General features: G+C 43.4%; 1 long non-coding RNA gene across 1 annotated transcript in view; it reads right to left on the bottom strand.

The window, feature by feature from the left end:
* Positions 1 to 6,691, bottom strand: part of LOC134732472 (uncharacterized) — a 39,928-nt gene extending 33,237 nt beyond the window's left edge. The window contains exons 1-2 of the long non-coding RNA XR_010115673.1: positions 6,313 to 6,691; positions 2,597 to 2,769 (exon numbers count right to left, since the gene is read on the bottom strand). This is a non-coding gene — a long non-coding RNA (uncharacterized lncRNA). The remainder of the gene's footprint in view (positions 1 to 2,596; positions 2,770 to 6,312) is intronic.
* Between the last annotated feature and the right edge of the window lie 9,728 nt (positions 6,692 to 16,419).

Genomic DNA, 16,419 nt, shown 5'->3' with positions numbered 1-16,419 from the left:
TGCATGGGGAGGAGTGGGGACAGGAAGCAGACGGATGGAGATGATGCTATAAGAGAACTAGATCCTCATCTAGCATAATAGGAAGTCAGTAGATAATATCTCAAATTGGTAAAGTATAAGATAATAGAATACACATGTTGTTTAGAAATATGAAGATATGTAAACCTAGGAAAAAAGCAGTTGAAAGTGGAAGACTCTGGAGAGGGGAGCAGGTGGGGTGGGGAAGGATGGGACAGGGAATCATGTTTTGTTATATTAGCTCAATTTGATGTTTGGAACTGTGTGCACTGAAAAAAAAACTAATTTGAAAAATCAATTAATTTCTCTTAGCAAGAGGTGTCTCATGGCTGCCCTGGCTCAAAGGTAAGGCTTAGAAAATAATGACAATCCTGCCCCTCCCCCAAAAACCCAGTGTCTTATTTTTCTGTAGCTGTGTATTTCTTAAAATATGTTATTATTTCAAAGACTTATACTCATATCAAATCTCTTGGAGATGAAGAAAGTTATTCACAGGGAAGAAAATTATAACGAAGCAGGAAATGCTTAAATGCAAGTTAAACACCTTCCTAAACTTCAACCATTGTAATGTATCATGTAGCTAATTTCCTTTTTGACTTATTGGGAAATCTTTAGGTTCGCCCCCATTCGTGTGTTTTCTGGTTCAGCCCTTGGCCTGTTGATGGCCTTTTAGCTCCTTGGGACCTGCTCTGGGGGAGCTCCAGGGACTCAGGCTCCTCCTGGCTTCAGCCTGTGTCCAGTTCTTTTTTTTTTTCTTATAATAGTGAGCTTTAAGAATATTTTTATTTTTTTTTTAAATGTTAAGACACAGGGTCTTGCTATGTTGCCCAGGCTAGAGTGTAGTGGCTAGTCACAGGCATGATCATCATAACTAAGGTAGTCTTGAACTCCTGGCCTCCAGGGATCCTCCTACCTCAGCCTCCCGAATAGCAGGGATATCAGGTGCACACCACAGTGCATGGCTCCTGTGCCCAGTTCTTTCTTAAGTGGCTCATCTTCCATTTGACAGGCAAGAACATACCATCCCTGGGGACAGAGACCTGCTCACCACTCTGAACCTGGTACAGAAAATGCCCAAAAATTATTAGTTGAAAGAACGAACTGCTTTCCTAACCTCAGAACAACCCTGAAGTGGCTGTTAGAGCTGAAGGGATCCTAGTGTACCTAGTGCAATCACCTTACTTTGCAGAAGCTCAGATAGGAGCCAGCATTTGTTCAGGCCACTTTGTGAGTTAGATGCTGAGCTAGAGATATTTGTTTCCTGTGGCTGCTGTAACAGAGCACCACAAACTGGGTGCCTTTACAACATCAGAAATCCAAAATCAAGGTGTGGGCATGGCCAGGCTCCCTCCAAAAGCTTTCGAGAGGGATCCTCCTTTGCCTCCTCCAGCTTCTGGTAGCTTCAGGAGTTACTTGGATCATGGCAGCCTGACTCCAATTTCTGCCTCTGCTTTCATGTGGCTGTCTTCCCTCTTTGTCTGGGTGTCTGTGTGACTTCCCATGGCATCCTCCTTTTGTACGTTCGCATCATCTTTCTATAAGGACACCAGTCATGCTGGATTAAAGGCTCATGCTACTCCAGTATGACTTCATCTTAACTAACTGTATCTGCAATGACCTTATTTGCAAATAATAATTCAACCTATAACAGCATGGAAAACAGATTTTCTGTTCCTGGCTTGGCAGGTTTACCACTAGGTCACCTGGCTGCCCTTCTCTCTGAGTTAAGTGGCCTAGCTCCATCCCTCCCTGTAAAGATGGTTCTTCCAGCTTGCTGATAGGAATATTTTAATGTTACCGCTTAAAGGTGAGTTTGCATTTTAAAAGGAGCTCTTAAAAATCAGAGGTTCCAGGTCAGGAGATTGAGAACAACCTGGCTAACACGGTGAAACCCGGTCTCTACTAAAAAGTACAAAAAATTAGCCAGGCGTGGTGGCACACTCCTGTAGTCCCAGCTGTTCAGGAGGCTGAGGCAGGAGAATCGCTTGAACCCGGGAGGCAGAGGTTGCAGTGAGCCAAGATCATGCCACTGCACTCCAGCCTGGGTGACAGAGCGAGACTCCATCTAAAAAAAAAAGTCAGAGGTTCCATGGAGAACTAAATAAATGAAATACATGATAAGTGAGAGACAGAATTTCAAACTTGGTGAAAGGCAGCGGGGGAGATATTTGAGAACGTGTCCATCCTGGCATCCCTCCAGCCCACTTCCTGAGTTTCGCCCTCTTCTCATGAGCCCAGACATGACAGAAGGCATTCTAGCAGAGAAAGGCTCACCCTGCCTCTGAGAGGATGCAATGTCAGGACCACTGTCCTCTTCTGCTTCCCATACCTCAGCATCCTCCTTACCCTGGGGCTCCCAGCAATGGCTGGAAGGTTGGAGAAAGGAAGTGGAACAGAATGCTCCCGTAACACTCACCTTGCCCCTGTCACTTTGAGTCTGTGCCTCTCCTGCCATGTTCAATGGCCTGCTCCCCTCCAGGTGCCAAAATGACCCAACCAAGCCCACAGTGACACGAAAACAGGAGCCCAGGATCATGGGTCTCTTTCTTATATGGAAGAACAAGAATGATGGTCTCACCCTTTAGGATGACACAGTCTTTTAGTTGGGACGTGCTGTCTTTGCTTCTTTTCAATGGAGACCACAAGCCTCTGTGGATAAGAACAGGCTGTCGGGTCACGCTGGTCCTGTGGTGTTTGTTTTTAAAGCCACGAGAATCAATCTGATTCATGTCTTTAATGATTCAGCCTTCCCTGTAATTGTGAGGGAGGAGAGGTTTGTCTTGCGGCCTCCACGTCTCCCTCCTTGTTACCTACCCTTCTCCCCTCCATTGCCATAAATTGCACCAATCCTAAAGGCAGTGGCCCACACCTTTGTGGTAATGTGTCACCCTCCCAGGAGTCTTCACACTGTTAAAGAGCAAAGCAGTGAGGGGACACTGAAGGACAGTGCCTTTTGTATGAAGAGGGCCATTTGGGCATGGGGGTGAGGTTGGATGGCTTCCAGTCTGCCCTCCACTATCTCTGCTCGGAACTGATGCGGGTGGTGGGCTTTCCTGCCAGGAGCCCCATCTGCCAGCCAGAGAGGGCCTGAAGGGCGAGGCTCAGGGGCTGGCAAGGGCGAAGGTGGGTCGAGGGCCCAGTGAAGTGGCCACAGGGACCAGATGCAGGGAAATCATCATGCCCTGCCACCAAAATAAACTTCAAAGGCAGTGATAAGACAGACAGGCTGGGTAATGACATCCCAGAGCTTCCTTTCATCTCAGCATCTGGAATCCTGAAAACATTCATTACACCTTCCTCCCTTTGAATGGAGAAGGAATCGTGCAGCTGTCACTGGGGCAGGACATCTCAGGCCCCTGGGAAAGAGCCCTGGGCTGGAGCTAGGAGTTCCATGGGGTTCCAGCCTCAGCCCTGTTCTTAGGCAAATTCCTTAACCTGAGTTTTGGTTTTGTTGTGTTAAAAATGGAAATAATAATAATAATAAACAGGAACCTTTGGGAAGCACTTGGCTCCAGGTATAGTATGAGGGCTGCACCTGCCTTATCCCGGGAGGCCCACACAGTACCTTAGGAGACCAGGGTGGCCACACACAGAGCCCATTCTGCAGATCAAAAAGCCAAGTCCTTGAGAGAGTGATTGACCTTGCCAGTAAGTAGAGATGCTGGTGTATGAATGCAAGTCTGCTGGCTGCAAAGGCAGGGCTGATAGGCTGAAAAGAAAGTCTAATAAGTGGAGGTTCTTCAGAAAGTTCTGCCTTACACAGAAGTCAGGGGCAGGTGAGGGACCAGAGTCTGAGCCCATCCTGCCTTCCACACCAGCTCAGGCTGTGGCATCTCAGGGCCAACTTCCCTGCTGCTGGTGCTTGTGCAAGATTTAGTCAGATTTCTAGGGACTTGATGATGTGGAAGGAACAGCATAGAATGTCCTAGACTAAAACGTTGTCTTGTTCCTTTCAAACCCCTCACATGGCTTCTTAAACCTTCAGCCTAGGAAAGCCAAACCGTTCTAGCCTTAATCAGTTCTGGGAACGCAATCACCACAGTGGGAAGAAAATTTTAACAACGTCCTTCTGTGGTGTTGCTTTCTACCCCTCCCTGGGGCTGAGGAACATTATTTGATGGTGGAAAAAAAACTGGGGGTGGGGAGGGGAAGTGTCTTTTCTCCTTTTGCTATTGGAAAGGAGATTGATTTTTGTAATGAATAATGATACACTTTAAATTAATGCCATCAAGATTCCACAGCACCATGGCCTGATCCTTGCTCTAGTACCTGTGAATGACCAGCCAGGAGAGAAAGCCCTCCAGGGCCTTGTGCTCTCTGCACCAGGAAAGGCAGCCCCTCAGAGTGCCTGTGGTTTCAGAGCTTTCTCTCCCTAAGCAGGTTTGCTGGGCACCGGGCTGGGCACCGGGCTGAGCACCGCAGTTACACTGGGTGGAGGATGGTGAGACCACCCCTTCTGGTAGTGAGCCATGGGAGACCACACTTGCACTGAAGGGCCAGGTGAGGAGTAGGTGAGGTGGGCACAGGAACACAGGATGGTCAGGACATGGGATGGTGTCCTCAAGTTCAGCAAGTGAGCCTGGAGGCATAGTTAGGGCCAGATCCAAAAGGTATCCTTACAAGTTGTGTTGAATGAGTGGCGTGCCCAGTGAGGCATGGGCAATCTTGAAGGATTTTTTTTTTTCCTTTTTTTTTTTTGTGAAATAAGGTTTCATTCTGTTGTCCAGGCTGAAGTGCAGTGGCACGATCTTGGCTCACTGCAACCTTGACCTCCCTGGTTCAAGTGGTCCTCCCACCACCTCAGCCTCCCAAGTAGCTGGGACTACAGGCTACAAGCCCAGCTAATTTTTGTATTTTTTGTAGAAATGGGGTTTTGCCATGTTGGCCAGGCTGGTCTTGACCTCCTGGGTTCAAGTGATCTTCCTGCCTCAGCCTCCGAGTAGCTACAGGTGCAGGCTACCACGCCTGGCTAACTGAAAAAATAAAATAAAATAAAATTTTTTTTTTAAGGGACAGGGTCTCACTATGTGGTCCAGCCTAAATCTGGAAGGATTTGAGGCAAGAATGTAATGTAGAAGAATGTAGAAAACCTGGTTGATTCCTGTGTGAGAAGAGTGCCCCTGGGAGGCCTCGTGGCAGGACAGCAAGGCTGGGAGGGTGCTGCCAATTCACCAGACATAAATAACTGGGCCTGACCCAATTCCCTGAACACAGAGATAAGTATTATTTTTAAGCTTTTTGTTCAACTTTCTGCAAAAGAAACCACCGTCTATTGAACATTCTATGTCACTAGTGAGAATTTAAGACATAAAGCAAGATTTCCTCAAAAGATAGTCATTGTTTTGTGATTGCCATCCAGGGCTGGAGTATAAACTTGAGGAGATGAAATCAAACATTCATCACAGGATTTCAAATCCTTTTCTTATTTCAAATTGTGGCTGCTTGTTGGTCTTCATTTAGGGACTCACTTGGTGGTTATAATAATAATGACAGCTGACACCGACCACTTCTTCCATGTCCTGCTGGGTTCTAGGAGCTTTATTTATTTATTTTAGACAGGGTCTTGCTCTGTCCCCCAGGCTGGAGTGCAGTAGTGTGATCTTGGCTCACTGCAGACTTGACCTCCCGGGCTCAGGTCATCTTCCCACATTAGCCTCCCGAGTAGTTGGAACCACAGGTGCACGCCATCATGCCCAGCTAATTTTTTTTTTTTTTTTTTTTTTTTTTGGAGAGACGGGGTTTCACCACGTTGCCCAGGCTTTTCTCAAATTCCTGGGCTCAAGCAATCCTCTCACTTTGGCCTCCCCAAATGCTGAGATTACAGGTCACCACGCCCAGCCTAGGAGCTTGAAACAGATCAAATTGTTTCATGTTTAACAACAACCCAAAGAGCTGGGCATCACGATTGGTTTTTTTGTTTGTTTTGTTTTTTTGAGGCAGAGTCTCGCTGTGTCGCCCAGGCTGGAGTGCAGTGGTGCGATTTTGGCTCACTATAGCCTCCGCCTCCCAGGTTCAAGTGATTCTCCTGCCTCAGCCTCCCGAGTAGCTGGGACTACAGGTGCCTGCCACCATGCCCAGCTAATTTTTGTATTTTTAGTAGAGACGGGGTTTTGCCATGTTGGCCAGGCTGGTCTCAAACTCCTGACCTCAGGTGATCCACCCGCCTTGGTCTCTCAAAGTGTTGGGATTACAGGCGTGAGCCTCCCACAGGTGAGGGCATTAAATAACCACACAGCTAGCAGTGGCAGAGCTGGGACTTGAACCCAAGCAGCCTGGCTCCAGAGTCCCACTCACCTGCCCTCTCATGACATAACATGCTCAGGACAGGCCAGCAGGTAGTGGTACCAAAATGCAGGCAGGTTCTTTACCTGGAAGCATATATGCAAGGTTTTGTGTCTGTGTTCATTTTCCTGGAGAGAGAGTCTAGCTCTTGACACCTTCTTGATCCCAGTGGGTTAAGAGCCTCCAACAGTAACAGTTAGGCGCCCCAAGGTCTAGCACTGGCTCTATCACTAAGCAGCAGTGTGATGTCGGGCAAGCTGCTTCACCTCTGTGCTTCAGTCTCCTCATCTGTAGAATGGAGGAAAGCAGTAAACTATGTGATCTCAACTTCTTCCAGCTCTAATGTTCTATAGCTCTGAATTAGTTCTATAAATGTCTGAGCCTCTACCCTGCATAAGCTAAGGTGCCTTGCTAGGTCCTGGAGTGACAAGGAGGAAGAAGCGCACCCTGCACCTCAGAGGAGCTTGCCTTCTCATCCAGGAAAACAGCCACTAGGTTTTGTCTCCCTCAAGGACAGCTGGGGGCTGAGAGAGGAAATAGCACCATGATGTTGGGATAGCACCCTGGGGTGATAGGAGCCACAAAGCCTGTGAGCTGGGTTTTGGACCCAGTCACCCCTCCTGGGTATTAGGACAACTCTAGATGCATCTCGGGGAGGCCTCAAGAGGGAAGTGCTTGCTGTTCTGTCACTATGGCTGTGTGGAGCCCAAACAGTGAGTGGAAAGAAAGTAAGAGACATAATCCCATTTGCCCCGCAAGCTGGCTCATGGGTTATGGGTGATATTTATAGACAATACAGCTAGGATAAAGCCCAGAGCAAAAGGCCAGGTCAGCAAATGCTGCTGCCTCTAGTGACAGTGATGAGAATTGTCACACAGAGGCCGGGATTCGAGACCCATGGTATTCTCCCAGGAGTGGCAGTGTTTGGGAGATGGCTAACAGATACGATGAAGGTGCCTCCCTAAATGCATTGAGGAAGTAGCCACCCAAAAGTGCAATCTGTGGCAAATAAGTTGTCATCCTAAGCCGGATCACCTCTGGGTGATCTGATAAAGTTAGTTTTCTAGCCCTACAAGGGAGAAAGCCAGAATGACAGTGACCCAACAACAGGCCAGCGCACTTCCTGCCTGTCTGTATCATGCTCCAGTGCCAGAGTGGGAGGGAGAGCATTGCTACGGCTCAGCATTAAGATTTTAACACCACGAGAGGGTTCCTGGTGTCACTGAATGTCAGTATCACCGTGAGGAAATTCTTGCAGCCTTTAGACCCCAGTGAAGGCAAAAGGAGGCTTTGCTTTTTCCAGCCCTCGTTAAACTGACAAATCAACCAGCTGTCTTAGACAAATCTTGGCAAGCGTTTGTCTTGCCTTGTTTATAATAAAACATCTCCCACGCAAGCCTGTGGTCAGGTTTTGTTTTTTAATGAATGGGAATGAGGATGTTGCACTGCCTTCTCAGGAACTTCACAGAGAGTCACTACCGTTTCCTGATCTCTCCTTGGGACTTCGGGCAGCGATACTGACCTTAGACCCCGATAAAAGGGGCTTGGGTCCTGTGCCTCAGAGGGCCCTGCCTGACCCTTTCTTTGGCCATGCCTTTCATGAGGGTGGAGTGAGCGGGGCCAAGGAGACACGCTCACCTGGTGCTACACTGTGCCCTGGTGATCTAGGACCCCAAATTCTCTGCCCAAACAGCTGCAGTCTACTTCTAGGGTCCACACAGTTTCTTCCCAGAGTTCATTTTTCCAGGGACTCACAGGGTGTCCAGAAAGCAGCCATTTGCCTGGGGGTATGGATGAAGTCTGGACATGTGCTCTGGGTGTCCACATGTGTGCTCACAAAGCCACCTGTGTCATGGGATGGACACAGCATTGGGAACAGAAGGATAATGGTCCTCACCCCACACTGCCATTTTCCTCTGGGGAGCTCCAGCAAGTCTGAACTCTACATTTGAACCTAGCTTTCTAGCTCATGATGAATTTGTAAAAGTAGGAAGATAGAATATATTTAACTTAAAATGTTCAGCTTGATGTAAAACTCTTCGATGTCTAGAGTATTGAGCCTCCAATGATATGCAAACCCTGCACTGCCAAAGGTTCAGAGCAGTTGTGTTGGTCAGAAATGATCTTTGTTGTATGCTGAGATTGTACAAAGCAAAGACCCACCTCTAGAGAAGCACTCCTGTTCCTAACTCTGAAGTCAGGATATTTTGAACAGGTAAAACAATGTAAACTGAGATAATCAATTTTAAGTTTATTTTAGAATGATGCCAATGATGTGAGTGTGGCTGTGTGTGTGTGCATGCATATTTGGATGTGTGCAGTTGTGTGTCTGTGTGTGTGTGTGCACATGTGTTTGTGTGTATGTGCATGCATTAGTTTTAAAAATAGTAGAAACCAATGTCTAGAGGTCTGAATCAGTGGAAAATGTTATGGTGTCCCCACTGAAAAGTTTAAAATTAAAATAATCTTAAATCATCAAAAATTATTTCCCTAGATTCTGATTTTTTTCCATATTGATTATTTCCCTGTTTTGCAGATGAAAAAACTGTGGCTTGGAGAAGTTAAGTGACTTACCCAAGGGCACAGAGTTCATGAACCGGAATCAGGGTTCACGCCAAACAGTGTGGCTCCGGGGCCCCGGGCTCCTGTACACTATTCTGCATGATCTCTTGGCCTGGAGAACAGACCCAGGTGGACTGGGGCCATCACTCTGGATGCCCAAAAGATGAGGACTTCTTAGGAAGTTGGGCAGCAAGCACTAGATATTATTAATAGATGTCAATAGCTGCTCAGACATAGTAATCAAATGAATTCTAAGGTCTTGAATGTAAGGAGACTCACCACTTATCCTTCATCCCTTTGCCTGTGACAAGAAGAGACCAAGGTTTGTGATGGTACTGCTGGGGGCTGCCTGCCGGAAAAAGGAAGGCATCCTGCTTGGACCGGTTTCTGCAGAGGAAGGAGAGAAAGGAAACGTCGTCCCCTGGTGGGCATCGTTGGTAGTGGCAGTAGGAAGCCCACCAACGTTAGGTATAAGGAGGATGTTAAGGCAAGGAGGTTTCTTGTGAATTATCATGTTGTAACTATCGCATGGCCATGTAAAAGGAATGTGCATTCTGCCTAAAGGATATATATGCGTCTATTAAATCAAGATGTTTTTATTGTTACATTCTTCAAATCCTCTATATTCATATATAAATTCATGCATATAAAAATATATGAATATATAGTCTAAATTCATATATATAGTCTATATCTATATATGTATATATTTCTTGTATCAATTATGAGGGGCAGAGAGACATGTTAAAATCTCCTGGCTATAATTGTTATTTGTCTATTTTCCTTCATATACTGCTATGGTTTGAATATCCCTTCCAAAACTCATGTTGAAATTTAATTGCCATTGTAACAGTACTAAGAGGCGGAATCTTTAAGAGATAATTAGGCCATGAGGACTCCACTGTCTCAAATGGATTAGTGTTGCTATCATGGGAATAGTTTCGCTATAAAAGGGTGAAGAAAAACCCCCTTTTCTCTCTCACCCTCTCTTGCTCTTCTATCTTCTGCCATGGGATGACACAGAAAGAAGGCTTCACCAAATGCTGGTGCCTTGATCTTGGACTTCCCCGCTTCCAGATGTGACAGAAATAAATCTGTGTTCATTATAAATGACCCAGTCTCAGGTAATCTGTTTAGCAGGAAAAACAGACTAAGATTCCCCCAGCTGTTTTTGCTTTAGATATTTAAATACATTCAAATACGGTGTTACTATTTGCAGTGTATGGTATGTTACTCAACACAAAAAAAAGTTTTCTACTGTGATGTCTTCACTGTGGATTGGGCTTTTTGTGTAAATCAGGCCCCTAAACCTTTGACCCTGTCCTGTTCTTCCTTCCGTTACATTTGCTTAAGTGTTTCTTTGCACATTCATTCCTTTATCATTTACATTTCTGCTATTTGATATGTATCTTTTGTACAGCAGACAATGGATTTCATTTTTTGACCCAATCTGAAACCCTCCCTTAAAAATTTTAATAGTTTAGTCCATTCATATTTATGCTGAAAACATACGTTTAGTCATACTTCTTTTTTTTTTTTTTTTTGGAGACAGAGTTTCGCTCTTGTGCAATGGCATTATCTTGGCTCACTGCAACCTCCACCTCCCGGGTTCAAGTGATTCTCCTGCCTCAGCCTCCAGAGTAGCTGGGATTATAGAAGCATACCACCACACCTGGCTAATTTTTTATTCTTAGTTCAGACGGGGTTTCATCATGTTGGTGAGGCTGGTCTTGAACTCCTGACCTCAAGTGATCCTCCTGCCTTGGCCTCCCAAAGTGCTGGGATTACAGGCGTGAGCCACCGTGCCTGGCCTAGTCATACTTCTACTTGGTGTTCTGCTTTTCATTTTTAAAATGTTCCCTTGCTTTTTCCCCCTTTTTTCTGACTTTTGGTGTATAAGTTAATTTTTAGGAGCTTTATGGAGGTACAGTTGACATGCAATAAATAGCACGTATTTACGTATATCAATGTATATAACGATTTCTGATATACGTGTACACCCATGAAACTATCACCACAGGTAACGCACGTCTCCATCACCCCCAAAGGCTTCCCTGTGCCCCTTAGTAATCCCTCCACCCCACACGACACCCACCCCTGTCATCACTGATCTATTTCCTGTCACTCTAGATTAGTCTACATTTTCTAGGATTTTATGTAAATGGAATCATACAGTATACACTTTTCTTTGGCTTCTTTCTCTGAGCATTATTATTTTGAGATTCATCTATACTGTAGCATGCATCAAGAATGTATTCCTTTTATTGTGGAGTGTTATTCCAATATATAGGTATATCACAGTTTATTCAACAGTTGATGGGAATTTGAGTCACTTCAAGTTTTTAGCTATTACAAATAAAACTGCTATGAACATTTGTGCACAAGTCTTTGTATGAACATATGCTTTTATTTCCCTTGGGCAAAAACCTACAAGTGGAATGGCTAGATCATTTAGTAGATATAGGTTTAATTTTTTTTTAAGAAACTGGTAAACTGCTTTTCAAAGTTGTACTGTCTACATTACCATCAGCAGTGTATGAGACTTCCAGTTTCTCCACATCCTTGTCAACACTTAGTATAGTCTTTGCTCTTAAGTTTAGCCATTTTAATGGATGGGTAGTGGTATCCCATGTGGCTTTCATTTTCATTTGATAATCCTTTCATGTGCTTATTTGCTATTCAACTGTCTTCTTTAGTAAAGTATATATTAAAATCTTTTGCCATTTTAATTGGGTTTTTATTGTGATATCATTGAGTATCCCGCGTTGAGTTTATTATACATTCTGGATACAAGTTCTTTATCAGATATCTGCTTTGCAAATATTTTCTCCCAATCTGAAATATTCAGCCCAAAATATTAATAGTGCTGAGTATGAAAAACTTTGCTGTAACTGTTTTATAATTTTACTGACAATTTTAGGGTTTATAGGATTTATATCTTTAACTTATCACAACATACCTTCACCTTCAACTGATATTACTTCATGTATAGCAGAAGAACATTCCAGTAGTATACTTCAATTTCCCTCTCCCAATATTTGTGCTATTGTTGTCAGACATTTTGTTTTTACAAGTTATAAACCCCATGCCACAATGGAATTTTTGTTTATACAGTCAGTTGTCCTTTAAAGAAATTTAGAGTGGGCACAGTGGCTCACACCTGTAACCCCAGCACTTTGGGAGGCCAAGGCGGGAGGATCACTTGAGCCCAGGAGTTCAAAACCAGCTTGGGCAACATAGTGGGATGCTGTTTTTACAAAAAAATACAAAAATTAGCCAGGTGCGGTGGTGTGCACCTGTAGTCCCATCTACTTAGGAGGCTGAGGTGGAAGGATTGCTTGAATCCAGGTTGAGGCTGCAGTGAGCCATGATGGTGCTACTGAATTCCAGCCTGGGTGACAGAGTGAGACTCTGTCAAAAAAAAAAGAAAGAAAGAAGAAAGAAAGAAAAGAAAGAAAGAAAGAAAAAGAGAGAAAGAAAGAGAGAAAGAGAAAGAAAGACAAGAAAGAAAGAAAGGAAAGAAAGACAGGAAGAAAGAAGAAAGAAAGAAAGAAAAAGAAAGATAAGAAAGAAAGAAAGAAAGAAAGAAAAGAAAGAAAGAAAGAAAGAGAAAGAGAATGAAAGAAGGAAGAAAGAAAGAGAAAGAAAGAAAAGAAAGGAAGGAAAGAAAGAAAAGGAAAAAGAAAAAAAGGAGAGAGAGAGAAATTTAAATAACCCCCAAATCTTACATCTTTCCTCCTGTAGTTACCATTTCTGATGTTCTTCCTCCTTTGTGCAGATTCATATTTCCATTGGATATTTTCCTTCTACATGAAGAACATTAAGATTTATTGAAGGTGCTGTTTCTGATGATGGATTTTTTTTTTCAGCTTTTGTAAATCTGAAAAAGCATTTCATCTTCACTTTTTTGTTGTTGTTAAAAGGCCAGCTGTGTAATCATCTTCACTTTAGAAAGAGATTTGTAATGGGCACGGAATTCTACATTGACATTTTCTTGTTCAGTACTTTAAAGGTGTCATTTTATTGTCTTCTCACTTGCACTGTTTTTGAGAAGAAATCTGCTTGTATCTTCGTATTTGTTTCTCTGTGTATAGTTTTTTTCTTCTGGTTGCTTTTAACATTTTCTCATTATCACCGGTTTTGAGCAATGTGTTAATGATGTGCCTTGGTGTGATTATCTTCACGTTTCTTGTGCTTGGGTTCATTGAGCTTCCTGGATCTGTAGATTTATAGTTTGAATGAAATTTGGGGAAATGTTGGCCATTATTTCTTCAATTTGTTTTTCTGCCTTCTTCTCTCTTTCAGAAACTGAAAGCACACATATATTATGTTGCTTGAAATTGTCCAAGAACTAACTGATGCTCTGTTAATGTTTAAAAATTCTCTCTTTCTCTCTGTGTTTCATTTTGGATAGTTTCTATTGCTGTGTCTTCAAGTTCACCAACCTTTTCTTCTGCGATGTCTAATCTGCTGTTAATTCCATTGAGTGTATTTTTCATCTCACACGTTGTAGTTTTCATCTCCAGAAGTTTGATTTGTGTTTTTTAAATATCTTTCATGTCTCTACTTAACTTTTTGAACATACGGAATACAGCTATGATAATATGTCTGCCAAATCCAACATCTGAATTAGTTCTAGGTCAGCTTTGATTGATATATATATATATTTTGTCTTCATTGTTAGTCACATTTTCCTGTCTTTTTGCAAGTCTGGTAATCTGTTGTTAGATAACGAATGTTGTACATTTTTCTTGTTGGGTGCTACATGTTTCTGTATTCTTGTCAATAATCTTGACCTTAGTTCTGGCATGTAGTTATTTAGAAACAGTTTGATCCTTTCGGGTCTTGTGTTTAAGATTTGCTAGACAGGACCAGAGCAGTCTTTATTCTAGTGCTAACTATTTCCCACTACCGAGGCAAGACAGAGTTCTCTCAAGTGTACTCCATCCAATGACCCATGAATCATGAAGTTTTTCAGTCAGCCTGGAAGGGACAGACACTATTCCTGACCCCATGTTGGTACTGGGCACTGTTACTTCTAATCCTTTGGGTAGGCTGTTTTGTTTTGTTTTGGTTTTTAGTCTTGGGTAGTTTCCTCACATACATATATTGATTGGTATTCATCTGAATACTCAGAGGGGCACATCTGCATCTAGGTACAGTCTCTCCCTTCTGCTACCCTATCCTGCAAACTCTAGTTAGCTTCTTCTCCCAGGACTCTCAGCTCCATCTGCTTAACTGAGTTTGCCAGGCTCTGCCTGGATTCACCCTTCCTGTGCCATGGCCTAGAAATTCTATTAAGGCAGTAAGCTGGGACAATCATAGATAGGGGTCACTTCATGGATTTCTCAACTCTCCAGCATCATCGTTCTTTACTGCTGGATGTGAAGTGGTTTGAAGACCATTGTTTCATATATTTTATTCGTTTTTTGGTTATTGTAGGCAGGATGGTAAATTTAGTCCGTTACTCCATCTTAGCTGAATTCCTATTGTTACTTTTCTCTTTAGCGATTTGGAAGATATAGAGCCTTTTAATAAAGATTATCTTTTAAATTCTTATAAACCATCTCTAAGTTCACAATTGCTGTGGACTGAATGTTTACGCCTTCCCAAATTCATATGTTGAACTCCTAATCCCCAATGTGATTGTATTACGAGGTGGGACCTCCTAATTTTGGAGGAAGTTAAATTATGAGCGTGGAGCCCTCACGAATGGGATTAGTGCCTTACAAAAGATGGCGAGAACTCTCTATCTTTCCACTATGTGGAGATACAAGGAGAAACCGGTAATCTACAGCCTGGAAAATGGCCCTCACCGGAACCCAACCATGCTGACATCCTGATCTTGGACTTTGAGTCTCCAGAACTGTAAAAAATAAATGTTTCATTTCTGACCCACCCCATCCCTGGCCATTTGTTATAGCAGCCTGAACTAATACAACAATTTTATATGTAATTGAGCCAATATTCTTCCAACAATTTAAAAAATAATCTATTAAATCTCTTTTGCCAATAATGAGAAACTTAGCATGTTTAACTCCCTGCTGCTCCAAATTATTATTTATAATATACATATATTCTAATAACTACTTTTTAAACATTTGCATTGAGTTGGTTAATGAAAAATTAGGCTTAGCAATACATTTATTTGGTTTCATTGCTTGCTACCTTATTCTAGTCACATGCCTTTCTCCTTCTTGAGTTATTCACTTATATACCTTTTCCAATCCACTGGACACGATTGTCTAATTTTTTTCAAGGGGTGGGCTTGGGATCCTTCCATGTTTAGACACGTCTTTACGTTCTCATCTATGATAAATAACATTCAACCTGCTATTGATGGCTTATGCCTCGTGTTTACATAGAGCAGTGTTTTTCAACACTAAAAAAAATGTTTCTTGACTTAAAGTGCTCCCTTTTCATAACTGGCTGATCTTTTTGATAAATGGTATACTAATAGAGATTTCCTTAACCTTTCTCCTGCTTCTTGCAGTAACTCAGTGGCATTGAGGACAATGTGTTCTAGTTTCTCAGCTTGGTCTTCTTTTAAACTACTGAATTGTGACGTGATTTTTCTCCATGCTTACTCTTAACACAGTGATATCTCTATCCAGATTAGAGTTGGCTGCTGTCAGAGATGTGCATCCCCCTGTGCAAAGGCACAAATGAAGAGAAAAGCAACATTTTCTATTTCTTATGGTTACATTTTGCCAGATTTGAGATCCAGTTATCTGGGTGGCAGTGGTGGAATCCACAATAACTTGGCTGAAAGTTTCTTTTTTCATATTTATCCAGGTAGCCAGGATTAGGGGGGCCACGGCACCCTTTCTTGACTGTATCTGGATTCTGGTGCTTCACATCCCTGACTCTTCCTCACTTCCTCGTTACTTAGATCTTGCAAACAGGGCCCTGGCAGTATGAACCCCAACACTTTGCTCATTGTTCTTGAAACCAGCAGGGGTCTCCACCACATTTTCCTGACGATCTCTCTGCCACCCTCACTGCTCCCTCTGAGTAGGAGCTGCCTCAGCTGTGGGTCCTTCCCACTTCTCCAGCCCTACTTTCCTTTCACATGTAGTGAATTGCGGGTTTCACTTCCTGCAGTTTCAGTTACCTGTGGCCAACCAGGGTCCAAGCAAATTAAATGGAAAATTCCAGAAATAAACAATTCATAAGCTTTTGTTGTTGTTGTTGTTTTTGAGATGGAGTCTCACTCTGTCACCCAGGCTGGAGTGCAGTGGCACAATCTCAGCTCACTGCAACCTCTGCCTTCCAGGTTCAAGCAATTCTCCTGCCTCAGCCTCCCAAGTAACCTCCTGAGACTACAGGCGCCTGCCACCACACCTGGCTAATTTTTGTACTTTTAGTAGAGATGGGGTTTCACCATATTGGTCAGGCTGGTCTCAAACTCCTGACCTCAGGTGATCCACTCGCCTCGGTCTCCCAAAGTGTTGGGATTACAGGCGTGAGCCACCACGCCTTAAATTGTGTTTGTTCTAAGTAATGTGCTGCAATGTCTCATCATCCCACTTTGTTCAGTGCTATCTACCTGGGAGC

This window comes from Symphalangus syndactylus, chromosome 14 (genome assembly GCF_028878055.3).
Source record: "Symphalangus syndactylus isolate Jambi chromosome 14, NHGRI_mSymSyn1-v2.1_pri, whole genome shotgun sequence".
Classification (NCBI taxonomy): Eukaryota; Metazoa; Chordata; class Mammalia; order Primates; family Hylobatidae; genus Symphalangus; species Symphalangus syndactylus.
The sequence above is the reverse complement of the archived record's forward strand: the minus strand, read 5'-3'. Positions and strand labels throughout refer to the sequence as shown.